The sequence below is a fragment of the Artemia franciscana genome, chromosome 3 (genome assembly GCF_032884065.1).
Source record: "Artemia franciscana chromosome 3, ASM3288406v1, whole genome shotgun sequence".
Classification (NCBI taxonomy): domain Eukaryota; kingdom Metazoa; phylum Arthropoda; class Branchiopoda; order Anostraca; family Artemiidae; genus Artemia; species Artemia franciscana.
The window spans coordinates 27,320,224-27,343,033 of record NC_088865.1 but is presented as its reverse complement, the minus strand read 5'-3'; the positions used below and the strand labels follow the sequence as shown (position 1 = coordinate 27,343,033).

Below are 22,810 nucleotides of genomic sequence, written 5' to 3'. Positions count from 1 at the left end.
GATATTATTTCTTATTTCGCTTTTATCAAGTCGAAATTATTGAGTAAGGGTAGTTCAAAAGCATTCATCTACTACCGCCACTTCTCGTCTACTGCTTTTTTTTAATATTGATCTTATATATATATATATATATATATATATATATATATATATATATATATATATATATATATATATATATATTAAAATTGTTTTTGACTCGTTTCAAGAAAGATTTTATTTCTTTTTCTATGGTATTTTAGAAATTTGCTTCTTCTACTCCATGGCTATGGATAATTCGCTATGGAGATAGACCAAGAACGTTAAAAAAAAAACTTAACTTATCAACTTTCAGGTAAGACCTGTTACTCGATAGTAAGCTCAATTCAATTGAATTGTTCAATTCATTTATATATGTTCAATTTCTGTTATAAAAATGGTGAGATTATAAACGGATTCAACTGGGAAAGCCTAGCATTTACACAGATCTCTTGGCCTTTCTCCCATCCCTTAAATACCCCTCCCGTATATTTTTGAGAATTTCATTTAGTTTTCTAACAGCTCGTTGATTTATGTACCTACTTTTTGTTCCTTTGTTTATATATGTATCAATCAATATAATGGTTGGTTAAGCCCTTTTTCCCCTCTACCAATATATGATTGTAAGTCCTGGGTTGTCTATTTGCCTTTTGTATCACTTATTGTATTTCTAAGACTTTCGCTTGTTAATTACGAATATTAAGTTATTTCTTATTATAATTTGGTACATTGGTTCAATTTCTTGCTGAATGCTTTATAACTTTTTATGTTTGCATTTCTGTTCTGAGCTCAATGTTGAGAAAATAGCCTTTTTTAAAAATTAAATGAAAAAAATTAATTTTTTTAGCTGAAAGTAAGGAGCGACATTAAAACTTAAAACGAACAGAAATTACTCCGTATATGAAATGGGTTGTCCCTTCCGCAATCGCTCGCTCTTTACGCTAAAGCTTTTAATTGTTTTAAAAAGCAGAATTCTTGCAAAGAGTCAAAACTTTAGCGTAAAGAGCGAGGGATTGCGGAGGGGACAACCCATTTCATATACGGAGTAATTTCTGTTCGTTTTAAGTTTTAGTGTCGCTCCTTACTTTCAGCTAAAAAAAAAATTGTTTTTTTTTTATTTAATTTCTGAACGTTTTTGAATTAATGCATGTTTGGTTTTGGCTCTCCGCACATAAATTATTAAAATGAAATTTGTTTATTAATTCTTTTTTTTTTGGCTAAATGGCTTTCTCTTAGTTTTGATGAGACGATTTTGATAAATAAGGGGTGGAGAAGGAGGCCTAGTTACCCTACAATTTTTCGGTTACTTAAGAAGGCAACTAGAACTTTTAATTTTTAACGAACGTTTTTATTAGTAAAAAATATACGTAACTTAAGAATTTAACTTACGTAACAAACTTTCATAATCTTATATTTTTATTATGTATACGAGGGGGTTTGTACCCTCGTTAATACCTCGCTCTTTACACTAAATTGTAAGTTTTGTCCCAATTCTTTAAGAATGACCCCTGAATCAGAAAGGCCGTAGAATAAATAGTTGAAATTACTAAAAATACTTTAGCATAAAGAGCGAGGTATACATCTCCTCCTAAATACCTCGCTCTTTATGCTAAAGTATTTTTAGAACCCCTCATATGTGTAATAATCTCTGTTCGTTTTAAGTTTAAATGCTACTCCTTCCTTTCATTTGAAAAAACGTTTTCATGTTTGTTTTTCATTGTTTTCTTATAGTAATGCTAGAAAATCCTGCGCCCTTTTCATTGAATTTTTCTTCCCCCATGACAGATTCCTCCAAGGAAAGATCCTCCAACATAGCCCCCTCCCCTCAGCCCCACCCCCAAACAAAATAAAATCCCCCTGAAAACGTCTGTACACTTCCCAATAACCATTACTATATGTAAACACTGGTCAAAGTTTGTAACTTGCAGCCCTTCCCCCAGGGATTGTGGGGGAGTAAGTCATCCCCAAAGACATAGTTATTATGGTTTTCAACTATGTTGAACAAAATGGCTATCTCAAAATTTTGATCCGTTGACTTTGGGAAAAAAATGAACGTGGGAGGGGGCCTAAATGCCCTCCAATTTTTTTGTCACTTAAAAAGGGCACTAGAACTTCATTTCCGTTAGAATGATCCCTCTTGCGACATTCTAGGACCACTTGGTCGATACGATGACCCCTGGGAAAAACAAACAAATAAACACGCACCCGTGATTTGTCTTCTGGCAAAAAATACAAAAGTCCACATTTTTGTAGATAGGAGCTTGAAACTTCTACAGTAGGGTTCTCTGATACGCTGAATCTGATGGTGTCATTTTCGTTAAGATTCTACGACTTTTAGGGGGTGTTCTCCCCCTATTTTCTTAAATAAGGCAATTTTTCTCAGGCTCGTAACTTTTGATGGGTAAGACTAAACTTGATGAAACTTATATATTTAAAATCAGCATTAAAATGCAATTCTTTTGATGTAACTATTGGTATCAAAATTCCGTTTTTTAGAGTTTTGGTTACTATTGACCGGGTCGCTCCTTACTACAGTTCGTTACCACGAACTGTTTGATTTGACTAGTCTTAAATTACATGTGAATTTTTTTTTTTTTTTTTTTTTTTTTTTTTTACTACTTTTCTTGTACCTACAGTTTAGCGCTTCGTAATTTTGTATAATGACGGTGCGTTCTTTGACCAGTTTTACTTGCATGATTGCTTTTAAATCTTTATATACATATATATATATATAAGTTGTGTGTGTCTGTCGAGTGACGTCATGTTTGTGTGTCGACTGACATCATGTTTATCGACTGACGAAATTACAGACCGGGACATCGGGACACAAATGACGACCGGGACACTCAAAGAGAAAGTGACCGGGACACAAGGAATGTTCGATTAGCAATCACCATCAACAAAGCACCGGGACACAAATGACGACCGGGACACAGGGAATATAAATGACGACCAGGACACTCAAAGAGAAATTACAGACTGGAATACAAATGACGACCAAGACAAAAATGACGACCGGGACACAGGGAATATAAATGACGACCGCGACACTCAAAGATAAATTACAGACTGGGACACCGGGACACAAATGACGACCGGGACAAAGGGAAACAACAACAATGGGGACGCCGGGGGGCACAGGGGGATATATAAATGACGACGGGGACACAGGGAATGTTCGATTAGCAATCACCATCAACAAAGCCCAAGGACAATCATTATAATAATGAGGTATAGATCTGAATACGGATTGTTTTTCCCATGGACAATTATATGTTGCATGTTCAAGAGTCGGTAAACCTGACAATCTATTTGTGTGCACAGACAATGGGACAGCGAAGAATGTTGTATATTCGCGAATTCGGTCCGACCGCGCATGTGATAGTTATTAGTTTTGAAAAAAAAAATCATCTGTTTCTCTTTCGAGTTTAAACGAAATACAAAAAGCAAGTATTTTATGAAATTGAAGAGTGACATTAAAATTAAAGTCGGACCGAAATTAAGCTGTACATGAGGATGGGCTGATGCAGCCTTAAACCCACTAAACTTCAACTGCTACTATTGAACAAAAATGTTTTATGGCGAGAAGATATGGTCATTTGTTAATTGCAAGTCTTCTGTTTATGTATTGCCTTTCAAGACACTTGAGCTAAAAGCTTTAGTGTTGAAAAAGAGCCCGAATAAATTAACATTTCTATTTTCGAGGCATTGTGGAAAAATAATTATTTTTATCAACTTCCTCTTCTATAAAAGCAATCGATCTTCCAGTAGGCGAGGGAAAAAGTCAAGCTTTAGCTCATAGAGTTTGGGGTTGAGAGTGTGGGAGCCCCCCCCTCCACCTTTTTACAGGATAATTTGTGTTCGTCTTCAGTTTTGATATTGATATTCGCTTGCATTCGAGAAAAAACGAGGATTTGATTTAATTTATGTTTTGGTCTTAGTTTCAAACGAAAGAGATTTCCGGGTGTTTCCTTTTAGAATCTTAATTTTTATATATTCCGTTCTTTCATATTGAAACAACTATTTTGACCATCAGTATCACATGTTGTCACTATGGAACTCTTGGCCAAAAAGGAAAGAAAGGGGCCTTTATAACCACAAATATCTTCCGACTCCTGAAGAGGCCACTATATCATAATTTTTGGTCTATAAAATCTTCCAATATTATATTACTATCGAGTTTCACCATTCCTTGTTATTGTAATTTTAGAGTCATAGGTGGTCAAAGTCCGTCAATCATGCAGGGCTACATCCGCTCTTTCAAAATTAGCTATACCTGTCAAAATGCTACAGTATGGTGCTGTTTCTTCTAAAGTTCATTAATTAGTTTTCAGACACAGAACATAGTTTGCATATCTTTTTCATTTGCGTTGAGAAGGGAAGGAATGCCTATTTTTTTTTTTTTTTTTTTTTTTTTTTTTTTTTTTTTTTTTTTTTTTTTAATGGTCCATGTCTTACGAAAAATTTAAAATACTCTAGGGAAATAACCATTATTACCGTCAGTTCAAAAATATTTAACAAGCCTAGATCACTTAATGAGAAGTGATAATCTTGTCTTAAGATGTTTAGGGTTTTTTTTTTTTTTTTTTTTTTTTTTTTTTTTTTTTTAAGATGTCTTAACTTTGTCTGCCTGTTATTATAACAGGAGCTAACGCTTGAAAAATAATGCAACAAAAATCTTCTGCTGCTTTTCTTCTGAGGCTTAGTACTATATAATTTCTATCAGTAGCCTCAGTTGACAAACATCTGATTCGTTCAGTTTTAGTTTTTTTTTTTTTTTTAGAGCTGGAGTGTACATTACTGTTAGAAAATGATTATTAGAACTACCGTCATATCATTAAAATCATGTAAATTGAGGTTAGTCATCATCACGTACGATTTTGTTTTTCCCTGATTATGTCTATTTCTTATTTACCTCTTGATTTTTGCATTTACCTCTTGGATTCACATGTCTTTTGCCGTCTTTAGCTGTTGACACATCCCTCCATCTTCAACTTAAATTAAGATTTACGAATACATTGTGGCAGTGCAATTTCAGATTTGTTCAGAATCTATTTTTGATTTCTTGTAATATTTTTTCATGTTCTTTCTTATTCCCGAATTAGTTTATGATGATTGTTTCATGTTAAACAGATTGAAACTGATTGAAACTAATTTGAATACTAAAAAAAGGAATATTATATATTGTGTTTCTGTAATGGTTTTTTGGCTAAACCTTAATGATTTTTGTTCCAATAAAAGATACTGCTACCTTCTATTTGAATGAAAAAGTACGCTTGGATTTCCCTTGCGGAGGGAAGAGGCAAAATAAATTTTTTCCTGTCTGTGCATACCCCCAACCCGTCTCTATATTTAGAGGCAAATATTATAATCATTATTAGTCCATTATGGGTATATTCAATAAATACAAAACATAATTATACGATTCTTTGACTTTAAGTCTTGTGAATCTTCTGTTCGTGAACCTACAAAGTGATATCTTTCGGATAGTTAAATTTTTCGATCCATATCCCCGCAATTTCTAAACCTTAGTTTTGTGGCAGCGTCCGAACTTAAATTGCATGCAACTTAGCAACTTTAGGTCTTTTGGACAATCCGATAACAGTGCATGAAGTTGATACTGTTACGGCCTCGTGGCATAAAAGATAGAGTTTTAACCTGAAAAATGATATTAGGAAGAAAAGTTGAAATGCATGAGGAGAGAATTGTTGCCAGGGAGCTGTGCTCTCAATGACTAAGCAAGCCAAAAGGATACTGATATCCTTTTTGTTTGATATTTTACTATAGAGCTTGTAGTGTTCTTCTTATTTACAGGAACAGTATGAAAAATCAAATCAACATTGAGGCTTGTTTTTGGACTGAAGAACATTCATTTTAGTAGGTATGTAAATGTTCAGCTGCCTGTTGACTGCGTTTCTAATTCAATTCTTGACAAAATGCTCATTGACTATTGTTTACTACGTTTCTACGATAACCTACTACAAAATAACTTGTACGGCACGTATAAAAATCCGACTGCATATTTTTGTTCGGCTACAGTTTTGTGGTTTCCCCAAATTTCCATTGGCAATGTAAAAACTGAACAGTCCATAGTTTTGAGAATTTTCTTTAGTTTTCAGAATATTCGCCATGGTGATATTATTTCGAGACAGAGTAAAAAAAAAGAAAAGAAAAGAAAAAAAGTGCCTCTTTACTGGAGATGAACAATTTAACGGTATAATAGACTTCAATCGATTTTGTTGAATGAGAGATTATCATCTTATTCCAATCAAATAAGGAAGAATAAATGAGGAAATACTGCTTGAAAGTTATTATACCAAAGAGAAATAATATGCTTGGTTTTATTATTATTATTATTATTATGTACAACTATGGTAAAAGAAGAAAATAAAACATTGTAGAAATGGGATTTGGGGCCTCATTTAGTACCCGCTTTCAGCAAGGAAATAAAAACAGAATTTCTTCCTCTATAAAACGCCAAAAAATGAGTTAAGTTTTCAAAATGGATATCAACAGTACCACAGGTTAACAAGGTGACTTTGATTTCAGCAAATACTCTTCACCATTCAAAATTTGCTCAGGTTAGCAAGGTGACTTCAAATTAAGGTTTTGATATCCAAATTTATATGCGTGGGGTTTTTATTTTTTTCTGAGTGGGGATACTAATATTTTGCCAAACGACAAATTACCGAATTTATCCCTGTCATCTTTTATTTCTTTTATTTTTCTTTTTTTTTTTTTTACGCTTAGAAAGACTTATTAATTAGTTTATTAGTTTCCTAAATTTTATTGACCAAACTCTGCTTCGGCTTTATCTTTTAGTCATTTCATGCCAGTCTAGATATCTAGCTAAATACTCTATTTTTATTATAATCATATTTTGCCCCTAAATATTACGATGATGCTCGATGACGAGTTTGATATGCCCTTCGATTGACAGTTTTTGTCAATTCAAAGGTTCTGTGATATTTATCAAGGCATTTATCGGAATGTTTCTATATATTTTTGATTTAAATGACGGTTCTTTCTTTGGCTCATGACATTTTTGAAAGAAATGCTTTATTTTGTGCTCATTTTCTTGTACCTACAGTTGACAATTGATTTTATCCACTATTGGCCATTTCTACTGACGAACTTTGATATTAAGGTACAAATGTGTCTTTTTTGGTATTGTATTTTTGGGTTAGAAAGATTAAATTGATAAATATTCGCATTAATATTTTAGACTTAAAATTTAATTATATAAAGGAAATCCATTCTTATGAAACAGATCGTGACTTTTGACCCAATGCGTCGTTATTTGCTATACCTTTGATGCACCCAAGCCCCCTAAAGGGGCCAGATATAGTCCTAGGCTGTCTGCAAAGTTTTGATGATTTCGTGGGTTATATTAATTTTGTTCTTATTTCTTATCCAAAGTCATTATATAATGTTAAATAAAACAAATCACAAAAAATGAAAAATTTCAGTAAAATTCTATATACAACCTAGGGCTATTATCGTTCCACTTTAGGAGGGGTTTGGGGTACAGTTGTAACGGCGATGACTATTATGTGTCTCATTCGTTGGGTCTTTTTTTCTTTAAGAATGAGTATCGTACATAACCTGTCATCCAACCTTGCGACAGCTAGAATCGAATTCTGGGACCCACATTTCGAAGCTGACCTCCAGTCTAAACGGAGTACAGAACACGTCTGGACTACACTTTACTGTGAGGCCAGGAGTAAAGGTATCATACCCCTTTTCAGCTACAACAATAAAATTGAAATCTTCTCAACCCCCTCTCCAGAAAAAATCTAGAAAGTTTTAACTCTCCCTTTCCCCATATGTTACTAAAACGAGGAGTACTACCTGAAATCACGTAAGAAAATTGCGACATCCGATAGCTTTATTAATGAAACCTAATGATTGTAAAGTGAGAAGTACTAACTGCATTTCGTGCTTCAGTTATTCGTTGTTTAATGCAACGTGTTTGTTTTTGGAGTTGAGAGTGATGGAAAATAGCCAATTAGAATATTTTATCATTTATCTGAATATTAATAATATTCAATAATGGTTTTTCAAAGAAAACGAGTTGTCTAAATTAGAAAAATTTAATTATATTATAGAGCGCATACTGGTTAATGTTAATTCCCCTTTTCTCATTATTATAATCTGCTTAAAAAGCTTTAATAACAGCGTGGTATAATCCATTATTTTTATCAATTAACAACCTAAGAATAAGATTAATTTTACTTAAACAATCTTAATTAATTAATAAACAATCTTATGGTTACCACAAGTTTTTCTAGCTTATTATAAAATTTAATTCAGTTTTAATTATCACTTTATAGGTTCACTCAATCGATAAATTTGTCAGATTCCCCCTTTCACCGTTAAACTATTTAAATTCTTAATTCAATTGCACAGATCCCATTACTAAATTGAATAATTTTGTTATTCACTATATATATTATTTTAGCTAAATTATTTATAGTGATTAAGATAGTTTTAACTTTCTTATTTATATTGTAAACCGGTGAAACTTTTAACTTTGACAGCAAATATGGCAACACTGACGTAGATTAGCTTAAATTTTCGATAATTTTGAAAAAAAAAGTTAGAAAATCGGTGTTTTCAGGTATTAATTCGCGTTAGGGAGAAAACTATTTTTCTTTTGATCCGTTTGGCAATTTAACAAATAGGCCAGTTTTCCATTTCTGGCACTGTTTAGCAATTCCAAAAAAGAGGCAAATTTAAAGAACGTAATTCGACAGGTTGATAAAGCTAAGTCTTATTTATCGACATCTAGCAAAACTGTCTTTTGTCGAAAATCTGAAGTCGCAGGACAGCAGAACAAGGCGTGTTTGTATCTTTGTTAAAAATTGTTGCTCTAAGATGCATTTATTTGTATTTTGACTCCCCTCCTCATTTATTTTGGGGAAGGGGGCTTCGACATCGGCTCACAACTCCGCGCAAGGCCGTTTCTTGCAGCAAAATGTTCTTTCGCACTTGGGAAACCCCTTCAATTAAGAAAATCAGAAGTGTCGGGATAATCAGTTTCGGCGAATAGTTCGGGCTCTCACTCGTCGGCTGCATAGTTGTTTTCTTAAAACTGCCATATTTTCGTTACGACTCCATAGGCATACCTAATTGTTATTTCAATTCTTTCCAACAAAATGGCTATTTCGCAAAATCGAATTCAATATCTGGGGTTCAACTTAAAATTCTTCGTGGCTAAAAAAGATAATGGGAAGGAACCGGCAGCATATCAATCATTCCTGGCCCTTTATTAGGGCACTCCTTTCATGTGAAGGTGCTGGGGGAAAAATAAATGGGATGTATTTCGTTCTTTATGTCATTAAAAAAATGTCCCGAAATAGAAGTTTCATAGAAGAGTAAAGGCCATCTTATAAACCTAATCTCCCTCCTTCCCTAACTGTAAAAGTCTAAAGCCCATTTAGGTCATCACTTTCCTGGGGGTCTTTTGGATAAGCCTTTGAGGAGGGGACCTCTTTGTCTAGTGTGTCATTTTTTCCAAGTATCTCCGTTTGATGTCCAGCTAAGTTTATTTTTACATCTTAGGTGTAATTCTTTTTATCCCTAAAATGTTTTTAAAAATAAAAATAAAAAATGGAATATTTGGCGGAGTGCTTGGGAGCTGAACATGTATCCTATTGCAATACTATACCAATAGTATTATATTGGTATAATACTATACCAAGTAACATATAGCGGTCACAAATTCTGTCGGTGTGTGTGTCCCGGTTTTGCTACTTTAGGCAATTCCAGGTAAGCTAGGACGATGAAATTTGGCAGCCTTATCAGGAACCAGACTAAATTAAATTAGAAATTGTCGTTTCCCCAATTCGACCATCTTGTGGGGAGTGGGGGGACGGTTAAATCGGAAAAATTAGGTATTTTTAACTTACGAACGGGTGATAGGATCTTAATGAAATTTGATGTTTGGAAGAATACCATGTCTCAGAGCTTTTATTTTAAATCCTGACCGGATACTGAGACATTGGGTGGGGGGGGGGTTGGGCTAAAATCTTGGAAAACGCTTAGAGTGGAGGGATCGGGATGAAACTTGGTGGGAAAAATAAGCACAAGTCATAGATACATGATTGACGTAACCAGAACGGATCCGCTCTCTTTGGGGGAGTTAGGGGGTGGGGTTCAGTGCTTTGGCGAGTTAGGTGCTTCTAGACGTGCTAGGACGATGAAAATCGGTAGGCGTGTCAGGGAGCTGCACAAACTGACTTGATAGTCATTTTCTCCGATTCGATCATCTGGGTGGCTGAAAGGAGAGGAAAAATTAGAAAAATTGAGGTATTTTTAACTTACGAGTGGGTGATCGGACCTTAATGAATATTGATATTTAGGAAGACCTCGTAACTCAGAGCTCTTATTTTAAGTCCCGACCAGCATTAAACCTCTGATTTTCCTTTTAAAGCAATCTATTGATCCTTAGAATTTTGCCAGAGCTATTGGCTCTTCCGACCTTGTCGCAAGTGCCATATGGGCTCTTAGCTCTTGTTTGCTTGATTGTCTTCGGTTGAGTAACCATGATTTTTACATAGTAAAGACAAGTGTTGTTTTTCTATTCTGATTTTTATATATTCTTATATAATACCAATAATTATTGCAATATTCTGAAACATTTTTGCGTATTTTTATCTGCTAAACATCGCTTTGTGAGATTTTTGAGAAAAGAAGAATTTTAGAAATAGATATAACTTATATTTTACATCAATTTGATAAAGTGTGAATTGTTGAAATACATTATTGTGTAATAGAAGTTTTTTTATACATAATAAAATGAAAATTCCATGTATGTCTGAAAGTTTTTATATGTGTAGTTGTTAATACTTTTTTAAATCGGAACAAACAATTATGCGAAGGGTGATGATCAAAACCTTTTTTTTAAGACAAAAAAAAAGAAAAATAACGACATCCCATGTTTTAAAACGAATTAAAATTTATAATAAGTAATGAGATATAAAAAGCCGGATAAAAATATTACATTGAGGCTTTTAAATGGAATTTGTATTTTCATTTGGGCCTAAGATAAAAGACAAGGTCGAATTAGGACAATTAAATAAAGGATAAACAAGTGCTTACATTTTATTTTACATGTCTAATTGTTAAATCTGTATAAATCAAGTTCTTAAAGAAATGTAAGGTTCAAAGCACATTCCTTATGCCTTATTTGAATTCCGTGTCTAGGTTCATTTCTAAAAGTTTTTTTTTTATCACAAAAATTCTTGTTTGTTCTGACCTTCAAACAAGAAAAAATATGCTCTATTATGACTGTCTAATCAGAAAACTTGATGGGCTTCTTCAGAACGTCAGAGAACCTGTTTTTAGTTGCAATCAGAATCTAGTTGACTTGCCTCAACATTTTCGTCTTTTTTCTAATGGTTCATCAAACTAAAATCCTATTTGATTTGAAATGATGTATAACATGCTGTGATTGATATAAATATGATATCATTTCGTCACTACCACTGATCGCTTGCTGATAAAATTTCGGATTTTAAGTTTTTTTTGTAAATCAGTATTTAAGTATCATTTTGTGATTTCAGGCCGCCTCAGTAATCAATGAAGAATTCCTGGTATATCAATGGTTTCTAAAGCTAACATGTATCTCATTAATAAATCTTGAAAAATAGGGGGGGGGGAATACCAGGATATTTTTACTACAGAAAAAAATAGAGAAAATAATAATAAAACATAGTATAATACGAATATTTTGCAACCTGTTTGCGTTGGGCGAACAAAAAGCAAAGAAAGGAAAAACCAAGTTTTCCTCTTCTCTCGACATTCACGCTTTGAGATCTCTGAAGAAAAAAAAAGTAATTGTCGTTAAATGATGCTTTATTGACAAGCATATTTGTGAATGATTTTATTTTCCTAATTTATTTTGACTGATTACTCTGGTTTTTTGACTACTACTGTGGCAACGGTTTTTTTTTTTTTTTTTTTTTTTTTTTTTTTTTTTTTTTTTTTTTTTTTTTTTTTTTTTTTTTTTTTTTTTTTTTTTTTTGACAAAAAATAGAAGAAAAATAACGAAATCTCATGTTTTAAAACGAATAAAATTTATTACAAGTAATGACATATAAAAAGCCGGATAAAAATATTATATTGAGGCTTTTGATTCGAATTTTTATTTTCATTTGGCCTAAGATATGACAAGGTCAAATTAGGACAATCAAACCGTTCGTGGTAACGAATTGTAGTAAGGAGCGACCCAGCTCAATAGTAACCAAAACTCTAAAAAACGGAATTTTTGTAACAAGGGCTACATCAAAAGAATCGCACTTTAATGCTGATTCTAAATATACAAGTTCCACTAAGTTTAGACTTACCCGTCAAAAGTTACGAGTCTGAGAAAATTTGCCTTATCTTAGAAAATAGGAGGAAACACCCCTTAAAAGTCATAGAATCTTAACGAAAATCACACCATCAGATTCAGCGTATCAGAGAACCCTACTGTAGAACTTTCAAGCTCCTATCTACAAAAATGTGGAATTTTGCATTTTTTGTCACAAGACAGATCACGGGTGCGTGTTTGTTTGTTTGTTTGTTTGTTGTTTTTTTTTTTCATGGGTAATTGTATCGACCCAGTTGTCCTAGAATGTCGTGAGAGGGCTCATTTCTACGGAAATTAAAAGTTCTAGTGCTCTTTTTAAGTGACCAAAAAATTGGAGGGCACCTAGGCCCCCTCCCACACATCTTTTTCCCAAAGTCCCCGGATCAAAATTCCGAGATAGCCATTTTATTCAAAAATAGTCGAAAAACCTAATAACAATTTCTTTGGAGACGACTTACTCCCCCAAAAGTCCCTGTAGGAGGGGCTGCAAGTTACAAACTTTGACCAGTGGTTCCATATAGTAATGGTTATTCGGAAGTGTTCATACGTTTTCAGGGGAATTTTTTTGGTTGGGGGAGAGGGGTTGAGGGGACGGGGTTACGTGGGGGGAACTTTCCATTGAGGAATTTGTCAAGGGGGAAAGAAATTTCTACGAAGGGGGTGCAGGATTTTTTAGCATTTTTTTTTAAAGAACAATGAAAATTAGGATATGAAAAAGTTTTTTCAACTGAAAGTAAGGAGCAGCATTAAAACTTAAAATGAACAGAATTTTTTATGCATATGATGAGTTCACCTCCTAATACCTCGCTCTTTACGCTAAAGTAATTTTATTAATTTCAATTATTTATTCTATGGCCTTTGTGATTCAGCGGTCATTCTTGAGGAATTGGGACAAAATTTAAGCTTTATTGTAAAGAGCGAGGTATTGACGAGGGGATGAACCCCCTCATATACGTAATAAAAACAGACGAATATAGGAATTCGTTATTTAAGTTAATTCGTAAGTTACGTATATTTTTAATAATAAAAACGTTCGTAAAAATGAAAAGTTGTAGTTGTCTTTTTAAATAACCAAAAAATTGGAGGGTAACTAGGCCTACTTGCCGCTCCTTTTTCCCAAAATCGTCCGATCAAAACTGAGGAAGCCATTTAGCCAAAAAAAAAAAATATGCAAATAACGTTTAAATTATTCATGTGCGGAGAGCCAAAATCAAAACATGCTTTAATTAAAAAACGTTCTGAAATTAAATAAAAAAACAGTTTTTTTTTAACTGAAAGTAGGAGCTATATTTAAACTTAAAACGAACAGAAATTATTCCGTATATGAAAGGGACTGTTCCCACCTCAACGCTCCCCTCTTTACCCTAAAGTTTTTTACTGTTTTAAAAAGTAGAGTTGAGAGAAAGAGTCAATCTGTAGCGTATTTTACTCCACTTTAAAAATAGTTTATTATCAAACTCCTGGTGGTTTGTCTAATTTCCATGATTATTGTCCCTTTTTGTTCTCTGAAGGGGCAAAGCTAAAGTATTTCTATTAATGGGGGGAGGGGGAAGAGGTAGGGTTATTGAGGTAGGAGCATTTCAAGCGGTAGTGAAGAAAAGTAACTATTTAGCAAAAACGCTAATTGGTGAATTTAAAAACATTATACATTAAATGATAAAGAATTAACGCATATTAAAAAATCAAAAATATAAGTGCTTATGTTTGGCTTTTACTAGCATTGTCAGCAACGGGCTGCAGCAGACGACAGTAGTATAGCATAAACAAGGTTTTGGGTGAGCGAATGTGAATGTCACATTTGACTTTTTTCGTCCTGATCCACCACTAATGCTGCAGTACACATCCACACTCCACTTCCCTCATCCCCAACATCCAGCACAGAATTCTCAATCTCATGACTGATCCAAGCTCTATTCTAACAGCTCCAGGTATCGCACCATTCATTTGCTCGTCATTTTGAATGGATTTTGAGTAAGTAAGATTTGATTTGTTGTATTAACTTATAATATACTTGATTTATGGAGATATTATTTATGACTTTTTTAAAATTTATTTGTTCGTGGGTTCGTCAATTTATACTAATGGATAGCATTGATATCAACAAGTCAAAGCCAAAATAAAAGTCATTGGCAGCACAATGGCGATGTCTGAGTAAAGATACAGGACAATTCAAAGTATTATCATAGATTTTGATTCATTATATTGTGACATAATCCCTACATTTAAATAGCAACCGTATTTTAAATTTGAAAGTATTCGAAATATTGAGTTTAAATTGTTAACCTATTCATTGGACATTGTTTGACAAAGAATATCCTAAAAATCTGATCAATTCTTGGTATCATTGCGGCAGAAACCTTATATTAATAAAAAATTGCCAGGGATGCCAATTGAAATTGACTCTTAAGAGTTTCAAAATTACATTACCCTTTGTATCATCGTTTTAAAAAAATTAATTCCATAAAAACTATACAAAATTTTTTCTTGTGTAAATCAAAGTATGGGGGGTATACATTTCCTGAGTTGGTTACACTGAATATCGTTTTAATGTAATTAATCACAATTAAAGCACGGTCTTCTAGCTCTGCATGATAAAACTGATAACAATAGACTAATAACTGACACATACCGAATTCAGTTTGAAACCAGACTAGTGGGTGGCTAGAATGAAAGCTTTCACAAAGACCTGATTAAACAGTTGGATGAACTCGTATTTCCTTGGGACGTTGCTTACATCAATAGTTAAATATATCCAGTCCTTTTTATACGCTTTTTTGTAACTATGAGTAGAGAAAAGAAGAAAACTGTGCAACAGCATTAATTTTCTATTCATAGCTATCTAATATTTTGGCGATCATATGGTTTCTGTCCTTATTGGCGGATAGTATCATTCCTTCCCTTGTATCTCACCCTTCTACTAACCGCTGTCGTACATTTAACTTTGATTAGTTTTACTGAATGAATCTTAGGTAAAAATTTTGATTCTCTACGAATTACACATATTCAGTGAAAAAATGTTTTCGGCTTCATAGCTACACGCAAAAAAAATATTTATTGGCAAAACTGCCGGAAATAACCATGAAAGTAACCCATGGGTGACAGTTTTTTTGTCGAATGTTATAAATGGTTTTACCCAAATTAGAATTCCTTTCCTAACTTGTGCAAGTCCTTGCTCGATTTAAATAGTTACTAATAAAACAGCCTGAAGTATAGAGTCCAATTTTGGATTGGTCTTAATCATCCAGGTGTTTTACACGAGAGTCGCTGAATCGTCAAAAACAAAGAAAAAAAAATCTCGAATGCAAAAGAATAAATTACTTCCTAAACGACTTGCTGATTAGGAGGTTAATCGATTTAAAGAATAATAGGTCCTATAAGAGTGTAGAAAAAAGAAAAAAAATGGAATGGATAAAATTGATTCTGGTCCAGTGACCTGTTTATCTCGGGATATGCCCCGTAATAAATTGTTCGATTTAACATCCAAATTCTAATGTTATAACCTTCTTGTTATCTCCAAAAAAGATTTAGGGCTTAAAACCCAGAATTTGATGGCTGTGTTTGGCATACTTATTAGTAGGTGACGAAAAATGGACTCTAATTTAGTCTTTTAATAGTTAAATCGTTTTGTGAACTTCCGGTCGGTGCGCTGCCTTCGCTGTTTGACTAGGCAGGACAATTAGCTGACTATTTTTATGGCATGGTTGGCCCGAGCCCTGCTGATAATATATTGATAACAACTGACTCCTATAATTTTTATGATGGTTACAGGCTCATATTATTGTAAATGGTGGGGTATGTGTGGAGCGCTGTTTTGAAAAAAGTGGGAGGAAAAAAAGAAATTCCCGATGTGCGGGGAGGGATTTTGAACCCTTGTCCTAGGTTTATATGAATGATCACTAATTTTTATGTTTTTTAAACTGCGCTTCTCTGAAATATCATTCCTCCTCTCCTCTCCTCCTTCACAGAAATTAATTCCGTTGACTGAATGATCTTCTGTCAAAATTGGCTATGTCGACTACATCGGGATGTAGACAGGACACATTTGTATCAGACAGAAACAGTAGAAACGAGGAAAAGTATGGAGAAAAGCTGCCCCCTATTTAAAAGAGGTCGGGTGGTGGGGGGTGGATATGTATAGCTGTATCTTGATCCGCATCATCTTGATCCGATACATCTAGTTAGTAATTTTATCCGTTACCAGTAACTCAAGTGAACCTTTTCAAACTATGAAATAAAAGCAAGTTTTTTTCTAATTAAATAAATAGCGACCACAAAACTAAAAAAGAACAGAAAATATCCCATATATGATGGGTTTTCCCCCTTTAACCACTTCTGAATGTGGATTTAAATTTCGGTAAAAACAAAGCTCCTGGTAGCACTTACCTCTGTCTTTTGCAAGAATTATCTGGGTGGTGCGCATGATCCCCCCACCCCCCCAACTTTTGTACAGATAACCATATAAATGTAAGATTTCATGTTACAAAAAAGTTTTTCTGCAATAAGAGGTTAGCTATCAACCCCACCAGTCCCCTTTATTAGATACTTAGTCTTAAAATATTCCTAGAATGAAGGGAGATAAGTGAATAATTTCTATACCCCTCCCAAATCTCTTCTATTTATCCGACGGCGCAATGAGAGTTAGATCTTGAAAATGGGCTTTTCAGGCACATCTCTTCTCCCACCTAGACAATGATCCACTGACCTCCTCTGTAATAACTGATGCAAAATTATGGATCACTACAGATATTTTTTTTAACTTTTGTTTCGCCCCTATTAACCGTTTGTTTTGTATCGACTAGTTGCAAAAGCGCTGGCTTTTGGTGAAATGCTACTAATTTCAGTCGTAATTCTTAGCACATTTATTTTAATTTTTTTATGGAGCCGGATAAGCGAAATATTTAAAAAAGCACAAATAGCAAGAAGTCAGCATGGTATTGTACCTAGAGGCAGTTGAATGTTTATACGTTAGTGTGTGAATCCAAAACACAAGGAATAGGATGTTTTTACTGATTATTTGGCAATTCAATGACAAATAAGATAATCTGAGTTTCAACTAGACCCACGAGCGTTTGATTCTGTTGATAGAAGCGTTTTAACAAAGGTCTTAGTCGTGTATGGTATACCAGATGAATAACATTAAAGTGATTAGTGCTATATACGAGAATAACGCTGCTGCGGTTAAGGTAAGAAATGAGGTTAGCAGCTGGTTTTGTATAAAATCAAGATATCAAAGGTAGAATAGCCAAGGCTCAGGGTGTTTTTTCACAGTTAAAAAAAAATGTTGGAAGGATAGGAAGATAAGTCTGCAAACCGAGATTAAAATATTGGTTGGTACAGTGATGACTGAAATATGGCTCTGAAGCATGGGCGCTCCAAAAAGCTGTACGAAGGACCTTAAAAGCCATAAATATCATGTCCTTCGCAATTCTCAACGAAGGACCTTAAAAGCCATAAATATCATGTAAAATAGAGTTTCAAAATCCTTTCATCATTAGATTAACAACAAAGAGGAAGTTTTGCAATACTAACCTCTGATTAAAAAGCCTTCTAACATAATACATAGGACGACAATTTTTAATAAAAGTACACTAATGAAGTATATTATGACTGACTAAAGAGGAAAAAAAATACACCATCAGATTCAACATATCAGTATTGTATTGCAGACTTTTCAAGCCTATGTTTAAAAATGTAGAATTTTGTTAATTTTTTTTTGCCAGAAAAAACATGGATGCGTGTTAAATTTTTTATTGTATTTTTTTTTAGTTTTGATTGTATTGAACCAAATCAACACTCCCAAAATTTGGGAGAAGGCGTTCCTTATCATGAGTGGTTTGAGCATTAAAAGTTCATGTTCAATAGCTGATAGCCCCATAGGAATTAAAGTATTGCTGGTTAGGTACTATTCATTTTTATTTACTAATATGCATTTTACCTTATATTATCGTGGCCGATAATCGTAGCCGTCAAAATTGTAGCTGAAAAAACTCTGGCCTTTAGAAATCCCTTTATCAAAAGATTCCAGTTAATAAATACTTAGAGTACTAATAAAGCCTTATAAGGCTTATGGGGATATGATATGTCCTCCCTAATGTCCTTCTCAATTCATGTCTTGCAATACTAACCTCCTATTAAAAAACCCTTCTCATTTTAATGAGAAGCTAAAGAGGAAAAAAAAACACCATCAGATTTAACATATCAATATTGTATTGTAGACTTTTCAAGCTTATGTTTAAAAATGTGGGATTTTTTTTTTTTTTTAGAAGTTCCTAAAAAAAAAAACACTCCTAAAGTTCGGGAAAAGGCATTCCTTATCATGAGTGGTTTGAACATTAAAAGTTCATGTTTAAAGGTTGATAACCTCATAGGAATTAATGTATTGCTGGTTATGTACTATTCAATTTCATATGCTAATATGTATTTTACCTTATAATATCGTGGCCGATAATCGTTATGATACAAATTCTAAAGCGAGGCTGTAGTCCTAATGCTACCATGGTTGGATCACTTTTAACTTGTCAACAATAAAGTGTCCTTTTTAGATCCAAAACGATTGGCAATCCTTGGACTGCAACAATCCTAAAACGCTTTATTTTTATATTGTTAAAAGTGTCTTTAAATGGTTTACTTATAGTGTACCAGAACTCCTCTATTGTCTTGTGTTTTCAGTAAAGTGCTAGTTTTCTGTAATCCTACAAAAGTAGGGAAATATAACCATTTGATTTATTTGCACTAGTTTAATCAATATATGTTAGATAGGCTGTGAAATAATAACTTTTGTTCTTTTTAAGTTTTAACTTCCCTCTTTACTCCCCTCGGAAAAAAACTTTTTTTTTAAATTAATTGCATTATATGTCACTTCCTTAAGCAAAAATACTATCCACAAGAATTCTACTGTTATTATGGATTGTTTATCCATATACGATAAACGTAGCCGTCAAAATCGTAGCTGAAAAAACTCCGGCTTTTAGAAAACCCTTTATCAAAGCATTCCAGTCAATAAATACTTAGAATACTAATAAAGCCTTATAAGGCTTATGGGGATTTTCCTAATTATCTTTAATTTAATCAATTATATGCTACAACCCTGTTTAATTTGGTAAAAACCTGATGGTAATCTTATAATGCTGATCGCAAAATTTGTCATTGTCAATGGATTATTACTTCAACTGACATCAGCTGTTATAATTGATTACACAAGTCAATTTGTCAATAAAACCAATACAAAATTACCTTGCGACAGCGTAGTGGATACGAGTGTGCTGCTCTATTTAAAGTGCTCATGTTCGATCCCTGCTGGCGCAAGGAACATTATTTCCAAATAAGTTCTTTAATTTTTTTATTTTCGGAACGAATTTCCGTAATCTTCGAAAGAGGAATTTAAAGCAATATCAATAAAATGTTATTAGGAACGTAGTCGCATAAGAATTGAGTGATTTCTTCTTTGAGACTTTTTAAAAATGCTGCCAAATATTTTGTCTTTCCCATAAGATAAGGTATAGCTGAAAACTTCATTAGTACCCGAAACTGAAAGAAACAGTGTTGATAGCAATGAACATTTTAACGAATCAAAAAATTGATGCTTATTTAAAATATACAAAACTGATCAAGTTTATTAAAAAAAATAATAGCTTGTTTAAATAAAATTCTGTATAACAAAAATTTTGAAAAGAGGAGTAAAGGGGAGAGAAAAAAAAAGAATGTAATCCATCAAAAGCTGCACGCCTGAGAAAATTTCCCTGATTTTAACAAAGGGAAATAACTCCACTAAAAGGCAATGAATCTTAATGAAAGTCACATCATCAGGTTCGGTGTATTCAAGAACCCTGTTGTGGAAGTTTCAAGCTCCCATCTGCAAAAAAGGGGAATTCCGTATTTTTGGAAAAACTAAAGATCACGGATGCGCGTTCATTTATTTTTGTTATCCTTTAATGTTGCTTGTTTTCCGAAGAGGTCTTTGTATCGAACAAATACTCCTAGAACATCGGGAAAGGGCTCATTTGAAAGGAAATTAAAATTTATAGTGATCTCTTTAAGTGACCAAACAGATTGGAGGGTAACAAGCCCCCTTTTTTCCGTCTGTTTAAAATTTTGAGATATACATTTTGTTCAGCATAGTTGAAAGGCCCAAAAATTGTGCCTTTGAGATAACATAACTCTTTAGTCACTCTTCAGTCGAGGAATTCTATAATGAGCAACACTTTGAGTAAAACATGAGGAGCATAAGGGTATTCTATGCTTTCTGCCAAAAAAACATGGCAATTTAAGAGCAGTACAAAGGCACGCATGCATACAGAGGAGGAGGCAGCATAAAAGAAAAAAAATGCCTGGGATTAATGAATAAGATTTCGCATCTGTGACATACTTCCAAATTTGTTGGGAAGGAGGGGGTCCTCAAAAGTTCTCTCGAAGAAGATTTTGTTACTCCTCTGTGTGTGCGGAAATGTTGCAAGGCCATTATATTATTTCATAGGGCATATTTTTTCTCCTAAACTTCATTTTTTGGCCAATTATAAAAAATTCCTATATTAATACAACATCCGTAATACAAAATGCACTTATTATATATTTTCAGTTTCTTTTTGGCAAGCAATAGAAAATAAAAGATTAACACTGTTTTTACCAAATTTGAATTCTTGACAGCATAAACAAGCTTCTTTAAAATCATGTCTATAATTTAAAATATAATGAAGGATCTTAACAGCCATAAAGATCATGTAAAGTAGAGTTTTAAAATAAAAGTGCTGCTTCTAACGAAAGGTAGACTCCATTATAAAAAATTTCTAAAAACTAGGAGGAAGAAAAAAAAATTTCTTAAACAAACAAATCATCATTCCCGCAACTAAACAAATTAAATTAATTATCCTTATTATTGCACTGAAGAAAAATTCTAAGCGTTGCCAAACGCTTGACGTCATTGAGATTTTTTTTCACACATGTGTCAGTCCTCATTCTCGCAACTTACCTTTTCTCTTTGTATATCCCATTGGAATATCACCACATTGATCATATAGCATAAAGAGGTAGTGAAGGAATATCCTAGGAGCACCTGATGCAGAGCTTGATAATTCACTTGTTCGGGGCTCAGTATGGTGGAGGAAAGGAGAAAAGGATTGATTTATATCCAACGCTTAGATACCAATACATTTATGATTGCATACGTATTGGTATCTAAGTTGTGAATTGCTCCAACTTTTAGGTTCAGACTGTCAGTTTCCTGTCTACAGCCGCTAGCATCGCTACCGCGCATTATGTCCCAAAAATAAATCGAGTTTTCGTAACTGCATTGGTATCTAAGCTGTGGTTCCACGTTACGTTTTGATTTTGAAAATAGCAAATTCAACAAAATAAACTTGCCATCTATATTCCATTGGAGCATCCTTTATCCATGTTTTCCGCTTGATACTTAGTCGACGCATGTATGAACTGACTGTACTTCCACATAATAAGCTAAAAATAGCTTATTAGCAAGCTCCTGGTGGTTTGTCAAATTTCCACTATTATTGTCCTTTTTTTTTCTGAAGGGGCAAAGCTAAAGTATTCCTATTAGGGGGGGGGGGGGTGGCAAGAGGCGATGCTATTGAGGCAAGAGCTCTTCAAGCGGTAGTGAAGAAAAGTAACTATTTAGCAAAAACGCTACTTGGTGAATTTAAAAATATTACACATTAAATGATGAACAATTAACATACGTTAAATAATCAAAAATATATGTAATTATGCTTGGCTTTTACTAACATTGTCAGCAATGGGCTGCAGCAGACGAAAGTAGTAAAGCATAAACAAGCTTTTGGGTGAGTGAAGGTGAATGTCACTTACACTTGACCTTTTTCGTCCTGATCCACCACTAATGCTGTAGTATCGTAGTTTTTATGGCACTACGCCATAAAACGCCATATTTAACCAAGTGACGTATAGCAATCGCAAATTCTGTCGGTCTGTCAGTCGGTCCCGGTTTTGCTACTTTAGGCACTTCCAGGTAAGCTAGGACGATGACATTTGTCAGGCTTATCAGGGACCGGACCAGATTAAATAAGAAATTGTCGTTTTCCCGATTTGACCATCTGGGGGGAAGTGGGGGCCCGTTAATTCGGAAAAATTGAAGTACTTTTAACTTACGAACGGTTGATCAAATCTTAATGAAATTTAATGTTTGGAAGGATATCGTGTCTCAGAGCTTTTATTTAAAATCCCGACCGGATCTGGTGACATTAGGGGGAATTGGGAAGGGGAAACCTAAAATCTTGGAAAACACTTAAGAGTGTAGGGATCGGGATGAAACTTAGTGGGAAAAATAACCAAAGTCCTAGATACATGATTGACGTAACCGGAATGGATCCGCTCTCTTTGGGGTAGAGAGGGGGGGGGTTAATTCTGAAAAATTAGAAAATATGAGGTATTTTTAACTTACGAACGGGTGATCGGATCTCAATGAAATTT

The 22,810-nt window shown here is 33.8% G+C and overlaps 1 protein-coding gene across 1 annotated transcript in view; it reads left to right on the top strand.

Annotated features, from left to right (window-relative positions):
• Nucleotides 1-22,810, top strand: part of LOC136025105 (uncharacterized) — a 107,668-nt gene that overhangs the window by 40,600 nt on the left and 44,258 nt on the right. The window contains exons 12-13 of the mRNA XM_065700835.1: nucleotides 5,833-5,899; nucleotides 7,605-7,747. The gene's annotated coding sequence lies outside the window, so the exon portion shown is untranslated. The remainder of the gene's footprint in view (nucleotides 1-5,832; nucleotides 5,900-7,604; nucleotides 7,748-22,810) is intronic.